This window comes from Hyla sarda, chromosome 3 (assembly GCF_029499605.1).
Source record: "Hyla sarda isolate aHylSar1 chromosome 3, aHylSar1.hap1, whole genome shotgun sequence".
Classification (NCBI taxonomy): domain Eukaryota; kingdom Metazoa; phylum Chordata; class Amphibia; order Anura; family Hylidae; genus Hyla; species Hyla sarda.
Window position 1 is genome coordinate 362,650,224 of NC_079191.1, and position 19,573 is coordinate 362,669,796.

At 41.3% G+C, this 19,573-nt stretch overlaps 1 protein-coding gene and 1 long non-coding RNA gene across 5 annotated transcripts in view; one reads left to right on the forward strand and one right to left on the reverse strand.

The window, feature by feature from the left end:
- LOC130362746 (uncharacterized) overlaps positions 1-8,793 on the reverse strand; it is a 106,890-nt gene extending 98,097 nt beyond the window's left edge. The window contains exon 1 of the long non-coding RNA XR_008891550.1: positions 8,660-8,793. This is a non-coding gene — a long non-coding RNA (uncharacterized LOC130362746). The remainder of the gene's footprint in view (positions 1-8,659) is intronic.
- Positions 1-19,573, forward strand: part of BCL11A (BCL11 transcription factor A) — a 150,496-nt gene that overhangs the window by 47,983 nt on the left and 82,940 nt on the right. The gene's annotated exons all lie outside the window — the stretch shown is intronic.

Below are 19,573 nucleotides of genomic sequence, written 5' to 3' on the forward strand. Positions count from 1 at the left end.
GCAGCATCGCGGTCACTTAACAGGATGATCGAATCGCCCGCAGCGCTGCCACGGCGATCCGATCATCCTGCACGGCAGATGGAGGTCCCCTCACCTGGCTCCGCTGTCTTCCGGGAGTCTTCTGCTCTGATCTGTCTTCCCGTAGACCAGAGCAGAAGATGACTGATAACCCTGATCAGTGCTGTGTCCTATACATGGCACTGAACAGCATTAGCAATCGAATGATTGCTATTAATAGTCCCCTATGGGGACTATAAGAGTGTAAAAATAAAAGTAAAAAAAGTAAAAAAATAAAGTGTGAAAAAAACCCTCCCCCAATAAAAACGTAAATTGTCCAATTTTCCCTATTTTACCCCCAAAAAAGTGTAAAAAAATTATTTTATATGCATATTTGGTATCGCCGCGTGCATAAATATCCGAACTATTAAAATAAAATGTAAATGATCCTGTATGGTGAATGGCGTGGACGTAAAAAAAATAAAAAGCCCAAAATAGCTGCTTTTTTTTTATAACATTTTATTCCAAAAAAAATGAATATAAAATGTAATAAAAGTTTTGTATAAGCAAATATGGTATTAAAAATGAGCCCTGATACCAATGCTTATACGGAAAAATGAAAAAGTTATAGGTCTTCAAAATAGGGGGATTTTAAACGTACTAATTTGGTTAAAAAGTTTGCGATTTATTTTAAGCGCAACAGTAATAGAAAAGTGTATAATCATGGGTATCATTTTAATCTTATTGACCCAGAGAATAAAAAACACATGTCATTTTTACCATAAATTGTACGGCGTGAAAACAAAACCTTCCAAAATTTGCTAAATTGCGGTTTTCTTTTTAATTTCCCCACACAAATAGTATTTTTTTGGTTACGCCATACATTTTATGGTAAAGTGAATGATGGCATTACAACGGACAACTGGTCGCACAAAAAACAAGCCCTCATACTAGTCTGTGGATGAAAATATAAAAGAGTTAGGATTTTTTGAATGGGAGGAGGAAAAAACGAAAACGTAAAAATAAAATTGTCTTAGTCCTTAAGGTTCAAATGGGCTGAGTCCTTAAGGGGTTAATAAAAAGACAATTCGGCATACCCCATAAAATAGATTTTTAGAACATTTGTACTGTCGTCCTGCACTCTCCTATTCTCCCCTGTCACTGCAAGGCCAATAAATTTCACTATTGAGTTATTAACTGATACAAACCTGTTGCTATGGAAACGCTGAATTGCCAGAAAGCATGGCCCTAACAACAGTCTTTGATTAGTCAGGTCTGGCACCAAGTTGTGGGCAAAGAAATAATTTTAGAGACATTGTAGTACTTAGACCAGGCATAGGCAACCTTCCGCACTGCAGGTGTTTTGGACTACATCTCCCATGATGCTCTTACAGTCAAAATGCTGCCAAAGCATTATGGGAGATGTAGTCCAAAACATCTGCAGTGCCTGAAGTAGACTCCAAATTACTATCTCTTAATGCTGTATAAAAGGAGTGATTCGGGCAACAAGGTTATTATGCATTTGCTCAAGGAGTGGGTAGTTAAAAAAAAAACAAAAAAACATACACCTTCTGCTCCCATGCTGCTCCACTCCCAAGCCTCCGCTGGTATTACAAGGCTCTGGCCCCTGCTGTGAAGGGGCAGACTGACAACACTCATGGCCCCCAGACCATATAAAGCAAGGGCCCCCAGTTGGCCCCTGGCCACACCTCTGCCCTGCCCCTATTCTACCCAAATCCCTCCTCATACACCACGTCTACATACAAAATAAAATGAAATATATATAACGTAGGTAAGATAATCTTCCATGACCAATAATACCTGTATATAAGGAGTAAATATATAATATATACCACCACACAATAACTGGATAATACCAACATACTGTACTGAACTAAACCACTATACACACACAGACCAGTATTCCCCCATATAATTCCCAAATAGTGGTAGATACCAGCTGTACACAGGATTTGTATACATATAAGTGATTATATACAGGGCCATATAGAGATAGACACCAGCTGTACATAGGATGTGTATACCATATAAATGATTACAGTTACATTTGAGGACTCACAATCAACATTTTTTCTGATCAGTGTCGTCCTTTTTCGTTTTCTTCTCTGTCCGCATCAGACCGCCATGTCGACTTCTTACAGGGTGCCTCCATCTGTGCATGCTCATAGCAGTAATCCGCCGATATGAGCATGCACGCTTTGATGTGCGAGTCACCGCACGCATGCACAGTATACTCGCAAATATCGCGGCTGCTCTCAGCCTACGGCTGCATTCACACCTCGTTTTAACGTTGTGGGTGCCGGATCCGGCTGGGGGAGGGGCAAACCGGGCTCTCCCGTACCCCAGTCAAACGGTGACTCCGGTCGGCTCATCTTTGACCCGTATGCGATTTCCTGACCGGACCTAAATTTGTAGTATAGTACGGTTTTAGGTCTGGTCACAAAACCGGATACGGGTCAAAAGTGGGCCAATCGTAGTCACCGTTTGACTCTGGTCGGCTCATTAAAGTAAATGGATTTCAGAGCTGGTCCGGCTGGGGTGCGGGAGAGCCTGGTCTGCCCCTCCCCCAGCCAGATCCGGCACTCGTAACGTAAAAACGAGGTGTGAATACAGCCTAACTCAGGAAGAAGGGGGAGCGGCAGCGATGTGTGCGAGTATACTGCGCATGCGTTGCGGTGACTCTCACATCAAAGCGTGCATGCTCATAGAGGCAGATTGTTGCTATGAGCAGGCACAGATGGAGGCACCCTGTAGGGTCCATTACCGGCGGATCCGCTTAAATATGCTGCGGATCCGTCCATGTGAATGAGCACTTAGGGTACGTGAGCACATACAAGATCTGCTGTATATTTTCTGCAGCTTATTTTGCTACCTATTGAAGCTTATGGGCTGCAAAATCAGCTGCGCAAAATATGCATCAAAACTATGCAGTATACATTTGAATGTACCCTTAAGGGGTTAATGCTAAATAAACAAGCAATGTGTTCACATTTTGTCGCTCCAGTGGGGTCACTTTCCCTCCTCCAGTGTCCACAGGTCACCAACAGGTCACATTTCCAGAACAATTTTTGGGGGAAATCGCGGCAAAAATTGCGCAGTTTTACTGCGATTTAGAAAAATCGCAGTAAAACCACGCAAATTTTGCTGCAATTTTTCCCAAAAATTGTTCTGGTAATGAGACCTGTTGGAGACCTGTGGACACTGGAGGAGGGAAAGTGACCCCACTGGGCTGCTACTATACACATCCCCCAGCCCCAGATTATACTCAGTGGGGAGAGAGGCAGCACACAGGGACATCACTCACCCTCACATGAAGCCGCCGCTCTGTGTTCCTGAGAGGCCTGTCAGCTCTCGGCCTCAGTCCTCTTCCTGTGCTGGGGGCAGGGCCAACAATGAGGTACCTTTCATCCCTGCGCTGCTGCCTGTCTCCACAGAGCAGAGTAGGGATATTTACATTGTAAAAACATCAGCAGAAAGTAGCTTGTGTGACTGGGGATCCGGGACAAGTGTCCTGGACTCTCTGCAGCTGCAGCGGGCCCTTTACCCGGCCGGGCCCTCGGACTACGTCCGAATGGACCGGCCAGTCAGTCCGCCCCAGTCAGTCCGCCCCAGTCAGTCCGCCCCAGTCAGTCCGCCCCAGTCAGTCCGCCCCAGTCAGTCCGCCCCTGCGAGCTGTGCTCTACACACTCTGAGAAAATATATGAAAACCTTGCTGCCCGCTGTCTTATAGTAAGTTTCTCTTTGTTGCCTATAGCTTTCCTAAAATTATAAACTAAACTCTGACTGGTGGGTATGGGCAACAAAGATAATCTTACTGTAAATCTTGATAAATCTCTCTCCCCCTCCCCCTGTATGTAAAGTTGGAGATCTTCTTTAAGTTTTGCAACAAAAATTGGGTATTTTTGATTTGTTTAAAAAGAGCATATATTTTAGCTCCAATCATATGTATAGAACTATATGTGTGAATACAACCTTACAACATCGAAAGTGAACATTTATAAGTGAATTGAATGCTTCTCACACTTAATATTATGGTCTTGTTCTGTGAACAATACTTGGGCTTAGTCCTTATATGCAAGATACCACCCACACACTGCTGAACTAATATATATATATATATATATATATATATATATATATATATATATATAGCACGCATATAAGGGTAAGCAATAACATTAAAACTACCTGCATAAGAATCTGAGTCCCCCTTGTGCTCCCGAAGCAACTCTGACCCAGTCAAGACATGAATTCCACAAGACCTCTGAAGATGCCCTGTGGTATCTGACACTAAGATGTTAGCAGAAAATCCTTTAAGTCTTGTAAGCTGTGAGGTGCGTCCTCCATGAATGGAACTTTTTACTGGACTATGACAATACTGCAGTACCATACACAGCATTTACGAATATGGTGTTTGCAAGTATGAAAGGGATTGCAGCCAATATAACCATTGAAGTGGCTCAGAGCTCACAGAAGTGCCTTTTTACTCAGCAGATGGACATAGGTTCCAGGAGTCGAACCCCTACAATTCTAATATTATTGATCTTTAAGGATAGGTCATCCAATTTTTAAAGGCTCGATACTGTACTTTAAAGGGGTACTCAGCCCCTAGACATCTTATTCCCTATCCGAAGGATAGGGGATAAGATGTCTGATCGCGGGCGTCCCGCCGCTGGGGACCCCCGCGATCTCGGCTGCGGCACCCCAGACATCTGGTGCACGGAGCAAACTTCGCTCCGTGCCGGATGACTGGCGACCCGGGGCGGAGGCTCGTGATGTTACAGCTTTGTCTCTCCTTAAAGAGTGGACTTTTTATGAGCCGTGGGTCCGGCGGCTAGGAACTCCCGCGGTCTCTGCCCCGGCACCCCAGTCATCCCGTGCACGGCGCAAACTCTGTGCAGTGCTGGATGACTGGTGAACACAGCCAATAATGAGAAATATGGCACTCTCCTGATTTATCGGTGCACAAGTAGGCTCCCAAGCCATCAATACTAGATAGAAAAACTCGGCACTCGGACAGAACTGAGTATTACTTGAGTTTTATTTGGCAATCTTTAGAATCTGACGTTTCGGTCCAATCCCTGGACCCTCCTCAGAGTTAGATTGCTGCGGAGGTGTGAGATTAGAGAAATACGGCTTCCTGTCTGTTAGCAGTCATAGACTACGTTCTATACACCTCTCTCCAGACAGGAAGCCGTATTTCTCTAATCTCACACCTCCACAGCAATCTAACTCTGAGGAAGGTCCAGGGATTGGACTGAAATGTCCGATTCTAAAGATTGCCAAATAAAACTCAAGTAATACTCAGTTCTGTCCGAGTGCCGAGTTATTCTATCTGGTGAACCCAGCCGCCACGCTCCCTCCATTCATGTCTATGAAGGCAGGTGTGACGGCTGTGTACTATCTGTCACGCCCCCTCCCATAGACATGAATGGAGGGGGTGTGGCATGTCATCGCGATCACAGAAGCCACAGGCTTCTGTGACCGTAAGGCCACAGCACCGGCCCGGAGATCGCTGGGGGTTCCCACGGCCAGATCCCCCCCCCCCCCGGCCATCATGATTGACAGCAATGCAGTGTGCGCAGATTTCCGCCAAAAGAATGAAGATGTTCATTCTTTTGACGGGGTTGCAATCCAACATTTCCCATGGTGGAATTTTCTGCCATGATAATTCTGCAGAGTGAATGAGTCAATGAAAATCCACTCATGTTACGTAGCAGATTTTTTGAGTGGAATTCTGCTAGTAAATTCCATAGTGTGAACATAGCCCTACACTTTATATCAGGTGCTACATTATTTCACAAAATGGCATGAACGTAACATTTTCTAGAAATAGAATGTCTCTGTTTCAGGTATTTCTGCGTCAGCCCGGTTCTGGCGGTGACAGTAAACAGACCAGTGTTTTCATGCTGATGCACATCTGATTTTGTGGTTTATGCACTTGCTAGAAGTCGACCTGAAATATAATGCTCCTGTAATTTGTTCATGGAAAAGTCTTTTTCCCAAGTGAACACAGAAAAGGGTTAAATGAGTGTAAAAAAAAAAGACAAAAAAAAGGGAGGTCTACTTTTCAAGGCTATGATTTCAAGGCTGCACAAGGTGGCATTATGTTTTCCACTCAACAAAAGCCAAGACTTTTGTTGCCTCCCGGCATGAAAGAGAGGTCACTGGTGGTATTAGTGCGGCTAAAGCTAATCACATAAAAGCCCGGGTGGGCCTGGCCCTATTGCTATATTGGCTGCTTAAGAAGCTGAGACTGGCCACACTCAACCGTTCCCATACACAACTTAGGTTGCACAAAATGTCCGCTCTTACCCTGTTAATGCATAAACCTATTATTAGCCAGTGTCAGTCAGTTATCTGAGAGTGGCGCTTTTAGCTGCCACCTAAGTGCCTGACACTTTGGTTTACAGCAGATTAAATTAAATTTTAGGCTGGTTTGGCTTCACTGAAAGCAGACAAAAGAAGCAGCTGTTGTGGAAATGTAATCTGGCACCAACAAGTACAGGGTGCCATGACGGAAGCCTATGTTTTTTTCTTTTCCCTTGTTGGAGGTTTGCAATGCACAGGTGACTATTTTCAGATTAGGTACCTGACAAGCTGTTCTCCGCAGGGACAGAAAATGTCAGCCATTGTCCTTCCATCACCAAGGCTTTGTCTCACCTGATGAAAGAAAAGATATTTGCTTAGACGGACAGGTTATTTCTATGTGTCTATGCCACAAAGACCAATTGACACAGTGATGCTTGTTATACGTAAATCGCCTCTGAAATTGTGGTTGTAGCGTCTGGAATTTAAAGGGGAGCACCGTGCACTTTTCTTCAACATTCTGTATTCTAGATAAAAAGGTAGGAACTGGAAGTAAGGACATTAGTATGCGTTCTGATGTGACATCCCAGTATTTACACAGGTGACAACATTCGTAACAGCTCTCTTAGTTTCAGGGGTATCTATATATAGGACATATCCTCATACTATGGAAGTCATGACCAGGTAGTCGGTCAATATAATCATCTAGTTAAAGGGCAGTTCTGTTGAACACTGCAATGTTTCTATTATACTGTACATGTTTCCTTCAATTCTGCTTCCTTTGTTTTCTTCAAAGCTTGTCTTTCGTCTCTTCACGCCATGAATGTCTACAGGTTGTTGCCTAGCAACAGCCATTGGGGACATTAGGTGACAGTGCTTGACCTGCATAGGTCTCTTTTATGAGGCAGTGTCACTGAAAATGGTTTCCTGCACCTGTTTTGGGCTAAAGTGTTTTGGGGCACCTGGTTATGAAATGGCATCGTTGTTTTTTTCCTGAAGGAGCACCAAATAATGAGAGAAGAAAAAGTAGCTGTGTCCAGATGGGGGAAGGGGGAAAAACTGGAAAGTTATCAACAGGAAACCTTCAACTCTGTTGGTGAGGATAGCACATGCAGTCTGCCTGTATGGTGGCCATACAGTACACTTTCACTAACAATAGGAACAGCTGAATGAACCTCTTTGACTTAAGGAGAGGTAAGCTACAGCCAGACACCTCTGGTGCCCACTTATAGGGTCAGGTGTTAAAAATCCAGCATACTCGATCCTCACATATGTTGGTGGAGATCCAAAAGGCTGCCATACACATTAGACAGTTGGCAGGTTTGGTTGACTTTAGCCTAAGGTGTATGGGCACCTGTACTGGAATAGAAGAGTGATCCCATACCTAGAAGTATGTTATTCAGGAGGAGGGTGACATTAACTTCTATATGAACATAACTGCAGTTCTAGTGGTAGGAGCTCATACACATGGCAGCATTGTGCCATTGTGCACCTAGCCTATATGTCTCCTTATATAGAGCTCAGTGCATTGCTCTACAGACCCATAAGGCCTTTGTGATTTGAGAAAGGAATACCACTATACTAAGTCTGATGAAGAATGATATGTGCCTATGCCACCATATGACTCCGCATAAAATTGGTAAAATTGGAGCCCTACCAGGCTGCATTTACACATTAAGGGTACATTCCCACACGGCGTATTTGCTGCGTATTTGCTGCTGCATATTTTATTTTCTCTGTTGAAGTCAATGGGTAGGAAAATACGCAGCACCAAATACTCAGCAAATACGCAGCAAAATACGCCGTGTGGGAACATACCCTGAATCTGCAATGAATTCCGCCTAGACAAGTATGCAATGTGTGAAACCCCCCTAAGGCTGGCTTCTGACAAACGTAATACAGCCGCACTTTATCATCCATATTGTGGTCCCTGGCAAACCAGGGGTCCAATAGCATAAATCCCTAAGGTGCTTTTAGATCGGGTTAGAACTTACAGCTGCAATAAGGACACAAAAATGTGACCATGTTATGCTTGTGTGAAACCAGCCTTACAGGTCCATACAAATGGGGCCACAATACACCCTGCGCACAAGCCCTTGGACTCAGATTTTTCATAGCAAACATATTTTTAGGAGGTGAACTGAACATATGCATGGGTGTAAATTTAGAAGTCTAGTCCATAAAGAAGCAACAAAGAGCACACGACTTGAGAATATGTCAGTGCATTTTTGTGTGTGTGAGAGAAAGAGAACACACCCATCTTTACCTGAAGGGATCTAGTCACATTTTTGGCCGAGCATAATGAAATGGTTTAGACATCTTTTAATCTTACTGTTTTGCTTCTCACAGACATTAACGCCTCATTAGAACCTGATATGTATTTGTAGATGGTTCCTGGCCAAAGTTTCGTACTGTCATAATAAAATGACGGTGTGTTGTAATGCTGCTGGTGTTGTGAGGGAAAAGTGCTGTAAATAGACTGTAAGAGTTAGGAAGATATGGAGGGAGATTTATCAAAACCTGTGCAGAGGACGAGTGGTGCAGTTGCCCATAGCAACCAATCAGATTGCTTCTTTCATTTTCCACAGGCCTCTTTAGAGGCCTGTGGAAAATGAAAGAAGCAATCTGATTGGTTGCTATGGGCAACTGCACCACTCTTCCTCTGCACAGGTTTTGATAAATCTCCCCCATGGTCACCTGCATTTAAAGGGGTACTCCACCCACAGACATCTTATCTCCTATCCAGCGGCGGGACCCTCGCGATCTCGGCTGGGGCACCCCAGACATCCAGTGCACGGAGCGAACTTTGCTCCATGCTGGATGACTGGCAATGCGGAGGCTCGTGACGTCACGGTCAAGCCCTGCTCGTGACGTAACATCCACGCCCCCTCAATGCAAGTCTATGGGAGGGGGCGTGACGGCCCTCCCATAGACTTGCATTAAGGGGACGTGGCCGTGACATAACGAGCAGGGCGCAGCCGTGACGTCTCGAGTCCCCGACGCTGCACCCGACGCTCTAAACGAACGCCGGGTGAAGGTGGAAGTTTAGAACGCTCTACATTTATTTTATTTTTTTTTACAGTAGCTCAGACTGTTTGTAAATCTGCCAAATTTTACTTTAATTCTGCACCACCTATTAGCTAACCTTTTTTATTAGCTTTATTTGGCCCATACTATAAATTTTCCTGTTCACTTTAAGCCCCATTTACTTTTACAGAGACCATGCCCATTTAAAATTTGGCCAGAAAAGTTTTTGAAAACTTTTTTTTGTGCTAGTTATACCCTTACTGATACTCCGGTGCAGTACAGGGCCGATTCCTACTAAACGAAATAAAATTGCACAGGTATTTAATGCAATCTTTCTAGTTCAATCTATTATTTATTTAGTGGGCTACAAACCTACATGGATTTGTGTAAAGACTTTAATTATACTTGTCAAATTTAATTAAAACTAAATCAGTCTTGTGATCTTTGCTGCAGAACGTTGTCATGTAATACAGTGTTATGTAGCAGCATTGCAAAAAAAAAAAACTAAGCTCAGGTCATGAGCGGATTTAACCGTGTGGTAACCTGATAATTGTTTAAATTCAAATTATTGCATCATTTTATCTGTGCTCGTTCCTGTAGAAAAAAAGTATATTGTTAGGTGGCGTAAAAATATAAATAAATATATATATATATATATATATATATATATATATATATATATATATATATATATCTTTATGTAAGCCTTGATTAGAATATTTTTAGAATTGTTGCTCTAGAGTTATATGACCGGTATGAGTCAATCCAATAGGAATAAATTGGTTGACAATCATCTCTTTATAGCCCCTTAAGGGAATATAGATTAGTATTGCTATGTTAAGCACCATACTACTTTGCAAACATCAATATACAAAGTCTGGCACTGCATTCATGTACCAGAAAGAGCAGGATGAACAGTATGATGTCAGGTTGATGTTTGAAATTTTGCTGTAGTTTTTTGTGGAATTTGTTTTACTTTTTAATTACATCATTTTAGGGGATATACATATCTTATTAATTGACTTCTTTAAAAAAAATTGTATTATTATTAATAATAATAATAATAATAATAATAATAATAATAATAATAATGATTTATTTACGCCCTGCATTGTGCAGAATAAATAAATATTACTCTTCTCATCCAATATGTTCATTTACATATGGTACTCATACATATAATGGAAGGTTCAGGCATTTTATATTTTTAAATCTATATGAACTGTCCAATTTATTGTAGTATTATAGTGTAATAACAATATTCATGTTCTGATATCTGACATACAGAGGTGATCTTGAAAATGCTAATGGGGTTATCCCTAAAAATGGATAGTTTAAGGGGTACTCCGGTGGAAAACTTTTTTTTTTAAATCAACTGGTGCCAGAAAGTTAAACAGATTTGTGAATTACTTCTATTAAAAATCTTAATCCTCCCAGTACTTATTAGCTGCTGAATACTACAATGGGAATTCTTTTCTTTTTGGAACACAGAGCTCTCTGCTGACATCATGACCACAGTGCTCTCTGCTGACATCTCTGTCCATTTTAAGAACTGTCCAGAGCAGAAGAAAATCCCCATAGAAAACATATGCTGCTCTGGACAGTTCCTAAAATGGACAGAGATGTCAGTAGGGAGCACTGTGGTGGTGATGTCAGCAGAGAGCTCTGTGTCCCCCCCCCAAAAAAAAAAAAAAAAAAAAAAAAATAATTTCCTCTGTAGTATTCAGCAGCTAATAAGTACTGGAAGGATTAAGATTTTTTAATAGAAGTAATTTACAAATCTGTTTAACTTTCAGGCACCAGTTGATTAAAAAAAATAATAATAATAATAATTCCACCGGAGTACCCCTTTAATGTAAAATAACATTCAAAGTTCAATTTATTTGAAATATAAACATATAAGAAATAATGTCTATTTGCCATGATAAAGTATTGATGTCAACGGTAGCGTTTTTTCTAGAATAAACCAAAACTTCTGTCCACCTTTATCAGCAGGGCTGACAAGGATAATAATGATAATTTATTATAATTGTTATAGTATTATAATATTATTATATTTCAAATATAAAAAAATATTCAAGACCTGCTCGCGGGAGCTTACAATCTATGAGGAATGCATGAGTTTTGCATCTTTAATTATCTGCCCTTCATTGGCGCGGTACATGTAATGCAGCCAATTCCATTCCATTTCACTTTTTTTTTTTTACTATAATTATAATATATTTCATAGGATAACTCTTCTAAATTGCGGAGTAGACATTGTTTGTTCTTCTTTCCAGTGGTAATTGAATGAAATAACACTACGGATCTGAACTGGCTGCTTACAGGAAACAATAGCTTTTCATTAACTTGTAAATGTAATATATACATGATCAGCCATAACATTAAAACCACTGACATATAAAAGTGGCTTATTGATTATCTTATAAAAATGGTGCCTGTTAAATGGGCATTTTAGAAACTTTTTATATGTTGTACTTCTTGGCAAAACATTAATCTTTCTAATATACTTCATAAAAAACGTTCTCTCCTTTTTATAGAAATCATGGCTTATAAAAAAGACCACTAGGGCTCCTCATACAATCTACAATAGTGTTTTCCAAACAGTGTGCCTCCAGATGTTGCATAACTGCAACTCCAAGGGTAGGACTAGCACTCCTATGTGCTCACTCCTGTCCTGTCTATCAGAATTCTCTCTGAACATAGAGAGGTAGGGATTACAGAGCAGCCTGAAGTGATTGGATGAAGAGACCAATCACAGCACAACAGACTCAGGGAGGAAGTTAAAACATGGTGAGTAAGGGTGGGCTTGCCTCGGACACACCCCTTCCTGAGCAGTGGATGTCATAATGAGTGAGCAGCAAAACAGGGGGATTTGAGAGCCGAATACAGAAACTAAACACATAAAAAAGACATGTAAATAATCTGCATGACTAGTGACCTAGTAAAGGTTTGGAAGCAAGTTAATAGTTAGGGGGTAATTTTTTAAGCAACTTTTTTTATTTGCCGCCTGTGCGGAGCGCTAGTACACACCAAATGCAGCTGGTCAACATTTATCAAGATGCCTGTGCCTTTTGATAAATGCCAAGTAATGTTTTTGCGCGACTTGATGCTAATGTGAAATGCACTTGTCAGTCAGCTCGGCTGCTTGCACCTTGAATGGCCAGTGCACAAAACTGTCCGCAAAAGTCACTTATCATAAATCAGTGCATACACTTTGCGCCTAGGGGACCATCCCCAAACAACACCCACTGGATTTGCTGGAGTCGAAAGCCATATATTCCAGTGAAAGTCGCAAAAATATAGGGCCATTAGGGCCTTGAAAAATGACCCCCTTAGTTCTGGATGTTGGAAGCGTAAAAATGTTGATGGCTGGTATCTGTGCATCCCTTACCTGGGGAAGAGGTGGCACCCAAATGTACTTTTGGAAGAAGGCAAACTGGCCGTTGGTTCCTGAGATTCATGTGGATGTTGACACATACTACCTATTGAAACATTGTTTTAGAATAAAGTTTATGACTGTACACCATATCAAGGTATGTAGAAATTAAGCACTCACCAGGTCTTGAGGTGTATCGCCAGCTCTATATTTCATATTCGGCTTACAGCGATCATGTAGGTGTAGGGAGAGCGGATAGCTTGTTCCACCTGTCTGCTCCCCCTACACCTACATGATCGCTGTAAGCCGAATATGAAATATAGAGCTGGCGATACACCTCAAGACCTGGTGAGTGCTTAATTTCTACATACCTTGATATGGTGTACATCTTGAACTGTTGCATGTGAGCACCGAGAGGGTCATTGTGCCGGGAAAGCTTAGCGGAATACTTTACTAGTGGAGTTGCAGTGCCGGGCATGTTCGATATTGGAAAGTTTATGACAGTGTTGTCCCTTAATGGCAGTGGCATCCTTCTGCAGGATTATGGGCCGGCAGTTTTTTTTTTTCAGAGAGCCCATTTGGCTAGTCAGTAGCCCTCATAAGGTTCATATGTTACTGTTACCTTTCTTACCCTTGATGTACTAAGGGAAAATAAACTACTATCCCGACTTCCCACGTACCATTGCCAACCCTGCCAAATTTCTGATGAATGTAACTTACGTCTAGACAGTAATTTCCCAGGCAACGCATGCTGGACACTTTTACTGTAGCTTCTAAAGATAAAGCGTATTTACATGTTAAGCCAGTTTAAGAAAAATGAGCCATATTCCGATGAAACATGTGTGTGTCTAGGCATATAGCTTATTGAGTCGGGATCCTGAATGATGACTGTTTATATGAAATGTTGCAGCAGATGAAAATGGCTGTCATTAATAGTACAGTTATGCAGATTGAAGCTCTTTAAGTCTTCATGATCAGATTAGTGTTCCACTACCTTTAATATAGCGACAAAAAAGAGAACCATCTGAACAAGAGAAAAATATTAGCATTATAAACATGTTAACAAGTGCCCATTAGTACTTTATGTCTGCATGAATTGCATCTTTAAGTGTTTTATCGGTAATGGAACAGAGAGCAGCTAGGCAAAATGGCATTAATTTTCAAATTGGCAAGTTATTTTAATTCAGCCGCCTTGTACGCCCTAACACATGAGCGAGAACAGTAATATTTCTGTATCTTGTTTGTTCAGCAGAATAGACCGTCTGATGATTCAATTTAGGGTTGGTCTTATTGTTAAGCCATATGGCTGTTTTATACTAAGCTTTGTCTTCTGTACTAGAACTGGGCTTTTTTTCACATCATGCCATATGACTACAGGTAGTGTGCTCCTCCTTATGTCAATGCAGATTAATGTCCATCATACTGTAGCCATCATGCCTTAAAGAGACATCTTATCCTCTATCCAAAGGATAAGGGATAAGATGTCTGATCACGGGGGGTCCCGCCGCTGGGGACCTCCGCGATCTTCCTGCTGCCCCCGATGTTCATTTAGAGCATCAGGTGCAGCGCTCGTGATGTCAAGGCCACGCATCCTCAATGCAAGACTTGCATTGAGGGGGCGTGGTCGTGATGTCACGTGCGGGGCGTGACCATGACGGCTTGAACCTCCGCCTCGCATCACCAGTCATCTGGCACAGAGCAAAGTTCGCTCCGTGCACCGAATGTCTGGGGTGCCGCAGCCGAGATCGCGGGTTTCCCAGCGGCGGGACTGCCAAGATCATACATCTTATCCCCTATGCTTTGGATAGGGGATAAGATGTCTCTTTAAGGCATGATGGCTACAGTATGATGGACATTAATCTGCATTGATATAAGGAGGAGCACACTACCTGTAGTCATATGGCATGATGTGAAAAAAAGCCCAGTTCTAGTACAGAAGACAAAGCTTAGTATAAGATGTCTAGGGGCAGAGTACCCCTTTAAAGAGCAACTGCTGCTTCAACTTTGTCTCTCATACACACTCAGAAGCAGCATAGAGGAAATTATTTAGCAGTAATAAGCAGCATAGCACACATCTATCCTAAATATCTGGGCCTCTTTCTCTACAGTGGCTCCCTCCTTCTCCCCACCCCCTCTCCATAGGCATTGATGGGCAGCAGTTGTAAACTAAGACACACCCCCTCAGACACACTCAGAAAAAGCAGCAGCATGGAGGACATTATACAGCAGTGTAGCTCAAATCCAGCATGGGGGTGGGATAAAACACTTACTAGAAGCAGCAGTGTCTGAGTGTATGTACCCCTTCTCTTTCTGCAGCTGCTCCTTACTCCTCCTCCCCATCCCCTCTCTATAGGCATCTACGGGCAGCAGCTGTAAACTAATCCGTCAGTAAGTTGATAATCCAACTTTATCTCTGCCTCTTTGATTTTACCAGTAAATTGAGAGTAATAAGTGCAAGAGGCAAGGAGAGGTAGAGAGGCGTCTGATAAGAGAAGAGATGTTTTTCTGTAATAAGATATAATGCAAAGTGTCTAATCACTGTTTGCTCTATTGGTTTATGGGGAAAAAAAATTAAACAACAGTTACACCATAAAAGAATACACAAGAGCAGGTATTGTTATGTGGGGGCTGTGACTGTGGTTTCTATGCAACACCCCCAATAAACTCAGATTAGCGCAAACGGCACAGCTCAAAAGTTATCTATTATAAGGACTTGGGAAGTTTCTGTTTTCACTGGAGATTAATTTAAGGTAAGAGCAGTACTGCACCCTGGATTTATGGCCTCCTACTTTGAAAGAAGTCTTTCTATATAAATGTATAGGAAAGTTTTAGAATTAGTTTATTGACTGTTATACTGATACATTTACATTGTTCTACTGTAGTTTTGCTAACTAAACAGTCACAGATGAATTGCTTATGTTTTTTTCCTAGATCATATGGATTAGGCAAATTGGTGAGTTGCTTACTTGGCTAGTTGGGTTAACCCTTTTCATGCCATGATTTTGGCAAGAATAGCAAAAAATCTAATGGCTGTAGATGTCGGGCGCTAGAAAAATAAGCCATCTTGAATGTTAAATGCCCTATTATGTCTTACCAAAGGAAAAAACTGCTCTTAGAGAGGTCCATCAGTAGCACCCCCCCCCATCTTATTAAAATGAGTATGTAGGCATTGCAGAACATACATGTTTATAGTAAAGACAAGAAAAATCGCCTTCTCCCACCAAATATTATATATGTATGCTCACCTTCATGTAATGGCCCAGATCAGAAATGAAAGCTGATTATATAAAGTGAGGTCCAAACCTAAGCCTTCCTTCTACAGTCAGTATATACTGCTACTCAATACTATGGGTTTCTTTAACAGGACAAATTGCCTACAAAATATATTTTCCATTAGCTTGGATTATAAATTAACCTGTTGCATTAATATAAAATATACTGACACTTATAGCATTTTCTATAAGTCTCCATACAGTTGATGAATCTTACCTTAGTAATGCAAGTCTGAATCTTCACCAGAAACAACAATATTGATTATACCTTGGGAGTAGGGTGTGATCCTAAAACTTAAAGACTTTATATGCATTGACAAGAATTCCAGGACATCTAAACAAGTAACTCCCAACCTGAGAGGTTGCATTGTCATTTATGAAGATAACAAGTTCACCTATTAATTTACTAACACAAGAATGTTGTGGGATGTAAGAAGAACATTTGTCAAGGCCCACGTCACTATACCTCATCATTGTACTATGGACTTTAATGTCAATTCCAGCTTTGTAGTAACAAAAACATAGCTTTATAATAGCCGGGATGTATTGACTTTGAGCACTGTTCACAGACGGCCTCGTGTCAATCATAAAGTCAATTGGTGTACTTCATTACATTCAACCATTTTTAATTCCATGAATTCCTAGTTTATATTAAATGTTTGTGTCAGCCATTGCCTCTTTCCATTGACTTCTTCTGTTTAGTAGCTTAAAGGGGTTGTTCTAGGGAAATTTTTTTATACAGTATATATGGTGTAAAAAAAAAAGGGATACTCACTTCCCCTGATCCCCCTGCACTCCTGCCTGACTCATCATGTTGTCCTTCCAAGAACTGCCCACTCAGCCAATTACTAACAGATGCGAGACACCACTACACCCAGTGACTGGCTGAACCAGGCAGCTTCTGCGGGGACAACACGTCACAGGAACCAGGAAAAAGTGGTGACGAGTGGGGACCGGGAGACATCAAAACGACAGCTGTGGTAGATTGTGGGTGAGTATCTCTTATTCCTTTTATTTTTAAACTACACGCAGCCATATAACTGTAGCATGTTAAAATATTTGCTGATGCATGGGAAGCTACTGGTTTACTGACTAAACGTCTGTATTTCTTGTAGGCCCTATCTGTTTTCCAACAATCAGTGCTGTTAGTTTTAGCACTAGATTTGGTGATTTGGGCATAGACTGTCAACATTGGTCACCACGACTCAGTTCCCAATAGTGGTGACTACCGCTATGCTATAAGCCCATAGACTAGTTCAAGAGGTGGTCATTACAGTTCATGCATATTTTGTCCCTTGGCTTAGTCATGTCATTTTGCTGACCTTCCATGTTTAATGGACTATGGGATATGATACTTTTACTAAACATGGTTCTGGATCAGGAGAGTAGTTGTCACTTTAAAGTCTATTTAACTGTTACAATGACAAACATTTGAATATTTCCATTGTATCAAAATCTGTGACCTTAAAGGGGTACTCTGCCCCTAGACATCTTATCCTCTATCCAAAAGACCCCCGCAATCTTGGCTGCGGCACTCCAGACATCCGGTGCACGGAGTGAACTTTGCAGGGAGGAGGCTCTTGATGGAACCATGCAGCCGCGATGTCACAAGCCTCTGGTGCTGCACCCGATGCTCTAAACGAATGCCGGGTGCAGCAGGGAGATCGCGAGGTGCCTTTGGATAGGGGATAAGATGTCTAGGGGTGGAGTACTTCTTTAAGGCAATAGGCTAGAAATGGTTAAATAATATAAAGCTAACCCTTTTGTGATCTGTAGCTGTGATACATAATGATGACTTGTTGAGCCGCCATCTGAAACATTATAAAAATGAAATAAAATCACTTCCTTATGTTAACGCTTCCATTGACTGATGCGGCAGATCTTCTGGCTTACTACTGTATCTACACTTCATGCTTCAACCCAAAGTTAATTCATTGCAGAGATTTTTTTATTCATACTTTAATTATTTTTTTTTTTTTTTAGTATTGGTTTCAAGATCGAAATATATTAGAGTGTAAAACCTTTCAAGTTTATATGTGGACTTTAATATGGTACAGAGTCCCTATCGGAGCTACACAGGTCATGCTGAATGTGACAATAAGAAAGTCAAAAAGAGACCTCACAGACGCTCAAAGGATGAATAGAGCTTCTAAGCTACTTAAACTACAGAAAAGAAAACCACATTTCATTTTATCCTATTGAACTCATTGAAAGACATTTAGAACTTTAATGTTATCTCCGGAATGATTCATTGTTATAAAAAGTTGAGGTCCTATACAAAAAATATAACTCTTTTCTGGGTGTTACATAACCCTACAGCTGTATTCCTTGAAAAAAGTGTGTTATGGATGTTTGTCTCACAGCAGCCAGCAGCCCTTCTTGTTTGTGTAAATGTCAGATTTTATGTAGCTATTGACTGTACTGCTGGGCCTACGTGTCTCACCACTGTAGAGAAGTTGGCCTGGGGCGTTGCGCTGTGTAATGAAGCCTTTCTTGCAGCCCTTCATGTCGCTTAGACTTATTCTGCATTCTGTGACTATAAGCTAGCCGAAGTTCTCCTGTGTAGTTATGCTTTATTTTATTTTTTATTTAAGTAACTTTTTGGTCAATCGCTTATGTGTAATCACTGGTCCATGTCAGCCCAATCCAATAAATAGCCACAAAGATTCTTCTTACTGATTTGCAATAGTGGCCATTGTTTGAGTATAAGAAGGACATTAGAAGACCATATGAATCCTGTGATGTGGTACAATTCTGTCTTGTTTATTCACTGGAGGCTGGCCATATAGCCTTAACAGTGCTCATTGTATTTGATACATCTAAAATGCCTAAAATCACATGGTAACCCCACAAGTGTCACTGGGGACTGCCAACCGTCATCTCGTGTTTTACCTTTTTTTTTTTTTTTGAAGACTGGACATAAGCTGTCTATGAAGCAGAACTAGGAATTGTATTTTGTTCTCTTTTCAAGGGTGTTTCCTGTTTAGAGAAGACACTCATTACACAACTGTCTGTCCTGTACACCAAAGAGTCCATTCAATGAATATGTAACCCTTCTCATTTTTGTTTCATAAACAGAATCATGCTACTGTTTTAACACTAGTGATACAGCACGTGGACATTCTACCAGATCTTATTATTAACTCAAAAGGAAATGTTGTCCTTGTGCCACCCTCTTGTGCTGCCAGACAGCTTGGTCAGTTGACATCTAATGTCTACCTAAAGTCGGCCATACATATTAGATTTATACCAATAATTTAAGCAGGAGTGGCCATCATCTAATGTTTTGGAAGATTCTGGAGAGTCCCATGCACATAGAATTAAAAAAAAACAAAAAAAAAACATAGATACTTTTTTCCAAAAACAGCACCTCACTTGTCTTCAGGTTGAGTGTGGTATTACAACCTGGTTCCATTCACTTGATTAGATCTGAGCTGCAATGCCACAAACAACCTGAGCACAAGAGTGATGCTTTAAAGGGGTACTCCACTGCTCAGCGTTTGGGACAAATTGTTACAAAACGCTGGAACCAGCGCCGGGAGCTCGTGATGTCATAGCCCCGCCCCCT